The following is an 8,868-nucleotide window of genomic DNA, read 5'->3' on the forward strand; positions in this document are numbered from 1 at the left end:
TACATGAGTGGGCCTTCATCTCTGAAAGCCTGAATCTATGATGTTTTGTTGAACAGTTCACATGCTGACACTTGTTGATGGCTAAGCATTGAAATCTGCAGCAATTTGCGAAGGGTTGCATTTCTGTCATGTTGAATGATAGATTCCTGATATTCACGGTACACTAGTGAAATGGCCGTACAGGAAACTCTCCACTTTATCACTACCTCGGAGATGCTGTGTCCCATCACTCATGCACTAACTTTAACACCACATTGAAACTCACTTAAATCTTGATAATCTGCCATTGTAGCAGCAGTAACTGATGTAACAACTCTGCCAGATACTTGGTGTCTTATATAGGCCTTGCCGACCACAGTGTCGTAATCTGCCTGTTTACATATCTCTGTATGTGACATATGTCTATACCACTTTCTTTGGTACTTCAGTGTATACGCATGTAAGTGTAGGCTTCCACATCCATTGTAAATAAAATTCTTCTGGGCTGGTGATTGCATTGTCAGTACATAAAAATGTCCAATGTTTCGGCCACTATTGGGAGTGGCCTTTTGTTTTGTGTATTGACAAGGTGTTCAACAATCCAGAAGAATTTTGGTGACAACTATAAGCATGTTTTGTTCTCAAATGTTGATACTACATGGCTTCCACAGATAAGTTCGCTTATCTGAAGGCTCTGTCTCCACCCATATCCTTTTCCTCTGTTACTGTTACATTTCCCCTTGCCACACTCCTCCTCGCCCTCTGTATTTCCCATCAGCTGTATTCTCATTCTCCACTTCACCTCCTACCTATCATCTCCATAGTTTCTCCACCTGACAGCCCGTACCCCTCAACCTCTATGTAAAATATTCTCTCCTCCCACAATATCTCGTACCCATTGTTGGTTTTTCAGTTGTTAAGTAAAAGTGCAGAGCTGCAATGCTTTTTCATATAAGAAAATCACCACATTGCATCTATGTTTTTTAGCTTGTGTATATTTTCATTCATTTAGCTGTCTTTCATTAATCTTTTTGATTTAAAATGAAAAAAGTCCTCATATTCTTTTTCCTGTCATCTTTGTTTTATCATTCAGACGATTCTTGGCTGAAGAGTGGAGTATTGAGCTGACAGCCCACCCCCCACCCATATGGGATGAGGGGTATGAAATAACAGCTCTGTCATTCGAGGGCTGTAACCCCTCTTCCTCTCAGGAATAAGAACTACCTCGGCTGCTCTGAAGATTAAAATACTGATATCGATAAGCTTCCAACCATCATCATTGTTGCCTTTGCTGCCAGTCTTCATTGCTAGTGCTTGCTACCGATCACTGTATTCGCTACCAGTCATAATATTTGCATACAGACCTTGCCCTCGCCACTGGTCACTGCCAGCCCACATCTTCACTGCCAGTCTTTGTTGCCATCAGCTGGTCAATGCTGATTCATCTCCTGTTTGTAACCGTCATCACCTCCATATGTTTATCACTGTCACTGCTTCATGATTGACATAGCTGTTTCCATCCCTGTTACACTGGAGGCATTCTCATCGTTCAAAACTCCACCACAGCTCATCACCATTGTCCAGCCCTGTTTCAGTGGTTGCTCACCCTAGTCACTGCTGTTCATCACTCTCCACCATCCGATTATATCAATTATCTGCACCTCTCGATTGCCTGCTCCTACTGTCAACACATGGAGCATGCCCTCTCACTTACCCCACTACATCTATCCTCCTTTATCTACATTATCCTGTCCCACCACAGCAGTAACACATGCATCTCTCTCCATCCCGAGCACCTCCTATCTTTTCTCTTTCAGACATGACTCATCAGTCACCTCAACCACTGCCACACACATCACAGCCCACTGAGCAACAGTTTCAACAAATGATGTCACAACTATCGATTCACCAAATGTCACTGCACTGATCAATTGAAGCCATGCTTAAGGACCTGCACACCTTCCAGGTAGGCATCAACAATGTCACATCCATCTGCCCTGCATCTCATAACCATCGTTCCTTCCAGCAGCTGTAAGGAGACCTATACAACAATAAAACGCCAACAACCCCCCACTCCCACACCTAAAAAGCTGCAAACTGAACCTGATGACACTCAGCTTATGGATACAACTCATCCTCCTCCAATTTCATCTCCTACCATTCACGCCTTCATCCTCTCTAGTCCGTAACCAAAGTTCCTCAAATCGAAATCCCCAATTAAAAAATACCTACAATACCTACCATGTCCCCACATCCCATAAATCATCCCAAGAAAAGATTCCATCTTACTAAAGTTCCTGAACCCAACTTCCACAGTGACCTCTTCTCCACAATTCTTAACAGCTCTGATATTCCTTCCCCACCACAAGATCAAACCTTCAAAATTCAAACCTCAGTTCTACCACTGCCAAAAATGTTTCCATTACAATGATCACCTTACTGCAGATTAGAAAAATCCTCCTACCTGTCCACTCTGCAGAGTCTCCCATTTTCTTAAATAGTGCCCTAACCTAGAATTGTCTTCCGCTTACAACAGCTGCAATGACTTCTGTACCACCTACTCTGTGAAATGCAAAGCTAAGCCACAACCTACCAAACCTGAGCTCACTGTCCTAATCTGTCCCATTGGTACTGCCACCCACCCCTACAATTTCCTCCATTCAACTCTCACTACTGAAGACTTTATGAAATTCATTACAGTTGTCCTCCAAAACATCAATCCATTCCAGTGCTCACACACCCTCAAACAAATCTCCCTTGCTGCCTGTTCTATCTTCCATCTCAATGCCCCAGCTACTTACTCCTGTGACCAGGTCCACTTCATCTTCACCTGCCTCAACACCCTTGCCTAAACTTCCTCAGACCTCATGCACACAAACCAATCTTATCCCTTATATTATCCTGAACCACAACAGCCTCTCTCTCCACCAATAAACAGTTTTTCATCCATCCCCTATCCCAACGCACAGACTTCTTTCTTAATGAATTAGAACAACAAAAGCCCTACTTCCACACTAGTGCAATTAGGCAATTTTTTAATTTTCCAGCAAAATTTTGAATTTCCTCCCAGAATTTGAATTCCTGCCATTTTATACATAAAGCAACTGGCCTTTCTCAGTTTTGGATGGGGGTTGGAACTGGAAAAATTCTAAGATGTCATCAATGACACCAACACACCAGAAAAGCATGCCATGACCCATACTCAGTGTTGGCTTATGTGTATAAATTCTCAGTGTTCACTAATTTTTAGATTCAGATAAATTTGAGAACATGAAATCAATAGCAACTGCCTTATAACAGTTATACCTATCAACAAATTTATACAACTGCAGGTACTGACAACAATAATAACAAGAGTAATAATAATAATAATAATAATAATAATAAGATGCATAACTTATCTGACAAAAGAGAGAATTGTTCTTGTGGATTTTTGTGGTTTGCACATAATTAAGTACAGTTTTGGGTGATAACAAAATAATGTGTAAGATTTCTCAACTCTCTGTTATGTATTTTTGTATAAATGAGAGTTCTTTGTGCTTTCCATTATTTCAGACTCATGTACAAGATCCCTTTTGGTCACGAATTTACTTTTAGGCTTAAAATCAGATATTCTTGTGCTGCACCCACAGAACAACTTGTGCTAAATGTACGCTTCCTTGTTAAATGTTTTATTGTAGTCACACTTATTTGATTTTGTCACTCTCTCAATCAAAGCACCTGTTCTTGGAGACTCTAGTTTCTTTGTAGGTAACTTTTCCTGGTAATTTACTTTTCTGTTCCCAGAATGAGATTTTAACTCTGCAGCAAGTGTGCACCGATATGAAACACCCTGGAAGATTAAAGCTGTGTGCTGCACCAAGACTCAAACTCATGACCTTTCCCTATCATGGGCAATTGTTCTACTGATTGAGCTACACAAGCACCACTCATGACACATCCTCACAGCATTATTTTTTGTTAGCACTTAAAACAGATTCAATGTAGTTCATGTTTACACTGAGCACGAAAGCCAATTCCGCACAGTAGACAACAAATGCTAAACACAAACTACCATTTGTGGTAATGATTAAACTCAAGTAACAATGTCTACCAACATGGTCACTTGACTAGAATACTAATGAGTAGCGAATATCAGAGAAACCAGTGATACAGCTTTTCGTGAGTTTTCATGTACATGATGTGGGCCAACAGCACAGATAAGCCGGACTCACCATAAGATCAACAGATTTCAGAAGCATGAATAAATGTTACAATCTTGCAATTGATGGTGATGTGCTCTAGGCCCTTATGATTCTCAGTGCCTCAAATGGATGACTGTATAACAAAATTCATAACTTAATATAATATAAGTCATTCAAAAATCCACAAAATAGGTTTATTGTCAGTACAACTTTAACATATACTAACATCCAATCTAATATTACTAAATACTAAATAGTGAGCAAATTAGCATATCTGAGGAGTGTGCTATCATCTAGCAGGATTTATGCTGACCATATGGGGATAAAAGTCTGCCACAGTGTGCTGCCACCTGGTGGCACTGATGTAAACTTCTAATTAAGTGGCAAGGGCTAGATGTGCACAATGTGATCCATGCACGTTGTTCATGAAATCCATTTGTATTTGCCCCATAAGTCAATTACGTCACAAGAGTCCTGCATGTGCAAAAGCTCCTTAAAACATCCACAACTGGAGGTGTGCTCACGACCCTGTTTCCAAGTTTCACAGAGTCTAGAGGAGCAGTGGCATGGTAGATTTAAGTGCTGTATCTTTCAGGCTACAGCATCTATATTATGTTCAACAGTATTCAATGAAAAATAACAGATAAATCCACAAGGTGTAGAAAGTTAGGGTGTTCATATGCTCTTCTGGTTTTACACAGCAGCCACCATCACTGCCTGCCCTGCCTACCTACTTTAACTTGTACGAGACTGAAGGACATAGTTGATATTTAACTTTGACACAATTTATTTTTATGATTTCTCACCACAGATTTTGATTATGAGAAACTTGATTCACAAAATCATAATATACAGTTTTAACACCAAATCAAAGCATCTGAATGCACATTTTCTTAACAAAACACACACTATGCACAGTGTGTCATGTGCAATACAATTCTGAAATAAAATATGTAAATTGCAAAATATTCCACATCAGCAAATTGTTTACTTTTCATAATATAAAAATTTTACTGTAGATAAATTGTTTGTGAAGAGGTCAACTGTGTTTGCCAAATAAAGTGATGTTTCTTTAACTATTGAGCAACAAAACTCCCATTTCTCATTAGGTAAGTAAATTAAATTTCAAAAATAATCAAGTCCATATCAAAAAAATGAATTCATATTGCATTTCCTGTAGATACAAAAATCTTTTGATGTAGCTTTTTGTAAAGTGAGATCTGTAGGATGACCCATTTTCGTGATGTTATTCTTTCACACACTAAGACTGAGTAGTACACAGTGAAACAAAAATTACATTTTTGATGATTTCTCAGAAACTATTTCTTACAGAACAAACAGTTTGCATTTATTTAAAAGAACAATTCATTGCCAACATGTTTGAATAAAACAAAAAATATTTGGCTACTAATTAATAAATGAACTTAGAGTTTTAAAAAGATATGGCAAATGTTTTCCTATGTACCATGTAGAGGACACAGTGAAACAGTAAATACAGTTACAGACATTAAATTACAATAACTTTTGCTCAGTGAACAAGTCTATCAAAACTGACTGGGCAGGTAATATAACTTTATAATCTCTTGGTAGCCATAGTCAACACTGAAGGCAGAATCACTGCAATGTCCTTATATTATACACGAACTATATCTTTGGCTTCTTGGAGTACAAAATCTGCTACTTTTTTCACTTTTGGAAGATATGAGAGCCTATATTCAGCATCAGCACCTACTGGTGTTAATACTTTATCACACAAAATACATCATTTGGGAATTTTACCAAATTATAGTCAGCAATCACAAAATCCTGGTTCAAAGTAAAAAGTTTTAGTGATGAACTGCTCTCTGATTCATCAAATGACACCTCATCTTTATCAATTTGTTCATCACTTTTCTTGAAGCCTTTTATTATAACATTGCTTAGTTTTCTACTTGCTGGCTCTCTTCACACTCCTCTTATCTTCTTTTTTCTAACTTTCCCCTTTTCCTTAAAGCTTTTTCCTCAATAGGTGCCTTCTCAGGTGTTGAATGCTTCTCCATTTTGAGTGTGGAGTAATTTTTCTGGGAAGAGCTTTTGGGAAACCATGAAACTCCTTTGGTGAAATATATGGTTTGCTGGTGCTAATGTTATCAGTGTACAAACTTCAACTGACTGTCTCAACATTTTACATAGTATATTGCAAAGGGTTTGTAGGGATCATACATTTACCAGAAACTAGTGTTCCTATTGGATGAGGCACACCATCAGAATTTAAAAAGTAGCCTGAAACTGCCAGCACAAAGAAATCCAACTAATCAAAGATGTTGACATTAAATGAATAAATTCCATATTTTCTAAGCCCAGAAGTTACATTTATTGGTGTAACTGCCCTAAGAAAGCCCTCACTAGCACATTCTGCAGCTTAATAAATTGTCATAGGCCTGAATTTCTCAGCGTCAATGAGTCTACACTGTGTAACTGAGTACTGTATACAAGTGTTTCACTGTGTACCAAATATACCATAAACTAAAAAGTTAGTTGATACGTAACCTATATATGTACCATTTCTAAAACTGGTCATTGCATTGTAAAATGTGTGTATTTGATCATAAAATAGCAGTTCTTCTTAGCTGCATGTATTATGGAAAATATTAATTTTATAAATAGATGTCAATTGTAGTTTCTGACTATCAAAGAGATACAATAATGTATAAAACAGAATATAGTTCACCAGATTTTCTACCATGATATGTCTCTAATAAAGGTCAAAGTCAGTGCTGTTTTCCTGGGGGAACGCTGGGGGATGCGTACCCCTAAACTTTTTCATCAACAAAGTAATTTCTTTACAATGTCGAGAACTTGGAAGAGTGCCAAAGATTTCATGGACATAAAATTTTTATTTCATTTTTTCGTGTTGGTAATTGCAATACGAATGATACCAGTGCAGTTTTTGGTGGAAAAATCGATGTCATTGACTGTTTCAAGCATTTTGTAGCTGCAGCAACCGTTTTCGACAACTGAATCGCTGGCAGCCAGTTTGACAAGCATGTAGTGCCTCGCCCTCTAATAGTGGGTGATGGTAGTGCTAAACGGATATGCGTACACTCAAATCGCATGCTTCATTTGAGCTGATGTCAACTGAAGTGTTCGATACCACTTTCTCTTATATGTTTGTGTGTTTCTCGGTGTTACCTGCTTCATTTGAGCTGTAGAGTCAACTGAAGAGTCCGATATCATTTTTTTTTTTTTTTTTTTTTTTTTTTTTGTAGTTCGACATGCTGATGGCATCATGGCTAAAAGCAGACAGGTGGTATCCCATGCTTCAGTTATAACTAATTTTCGCTGCATTATATCCCATGTTGGAGTACTCTCAAACTTTTTTAGAAAAAAAAAAAAAGCACTGCATATACTGATATCAAAATGAAGAAAAAATATTTCTAGAGACAGCTGAAATGCAATGTTTGAGTGTGTATCATGTTTCACTGTGTATCACTCTCCCCTAGATTCCAAAAAAATATGGTATTATATTATAAACAAGTTTGGAAACGAATGTAATTTCATAAATACTTCAGAGTGTCACATGCTGCCCCATACACTTTCTTCATTGCCCAATGGATGTTTACCAGTATTTATCCTACAGCAGCCAAGGAACAAATAACAGCATGATGGTCCTGTTTGAATTTATTTGATAATAACATTGCCATAATCCATCTTTCTGCATTTACAGCATGCATGTTGGAAAGACATGAATGCCACTCTAATCCCTTGTCTACATGTCAGTATTTGTATACCCACATTGGAGCCACACTTTGCTCTCTGTGCCTATCAACACTGACAACAGTGAATAATTAACTACTTATCTTACTACAGTATACCACATTGCCAGACTACCAGATGACTAGGTGCTCAATATAATGGGTGATCAAAAAGTTTCCATTTCAGGATGTTTCTGCAGATCATGAATCTTGTTCTTTTCAACCGAAATGAGAATCAACATTGTCAAAAAAGAGGAGGAACTGCAGTATTTGGTAAACTAAGTATGGTATCATAACATTTGATTGATGTAGGAACCCCAAAGTCCTGTTTTTTATACACTGTAATGCTTAATTATCTTCTTCTTCTTCTTTTTCCCCCTCTCCTGCTTCCACCTAGCATATGCGAGGGCTGTTTAATAGTTTCTATTACTGACTTAAATGTTTCCAACAGAGAATGATCTTTCTCCAATAGTTTTAATTTTAGCATATAATTTCTGACAAATAACCTTCCTTGCCTTGATGACTGCATTTCCTTGATATTCTGTTCTATACTAAACTGACTTTGAGATGGTACACAGCTTACATAGCTTAAAACTTTTTCAATCTCAGCAAACTTTGCATTTATTACACTGATAGCCTCAAAAGGTTTCTAGTGCTTTCTTTCTGAGCATTTCTTTCCTTAATATTGACATGAGTGATTTCATTATATCTTCTAATGTCTTTTTCAATTTCATATACCTTCATATTTATTGTTTTCACAACATCTCCCAATGTTTGCATTTCCATTGATGGTTGCATTTCTATAGTATGATGTTTAAGAGTTTTGTTTATATTTTCTATTTGTGTTGTACTGCTTTTAGGACTTCTGTTTATTGCTTCAATTTTTTGTCAACTTATAAATGGATGTTTTGTCTGTGCATAATCCCCTCAGAATGAGTGCCTAACATGTGTGTGAACTCACCCATAGTATA

This window comes from Schistocerca cancellata, chromosome 4 (genome assembly GCF_023864275.1).
Source record: "Schistocerca cancellata isolate TAMUIC-IGC-003103 chromosome 4, iqSchCanc2.1, whole genome shotgun sequence".
NCBI classification, from domain to species: domain Eukaryota; kingdom Metazoa; phylum Arthropoda; class Insecta; order Orthoptera; family Acrididae; genus Schistocerca; species Schistocerca cancellata.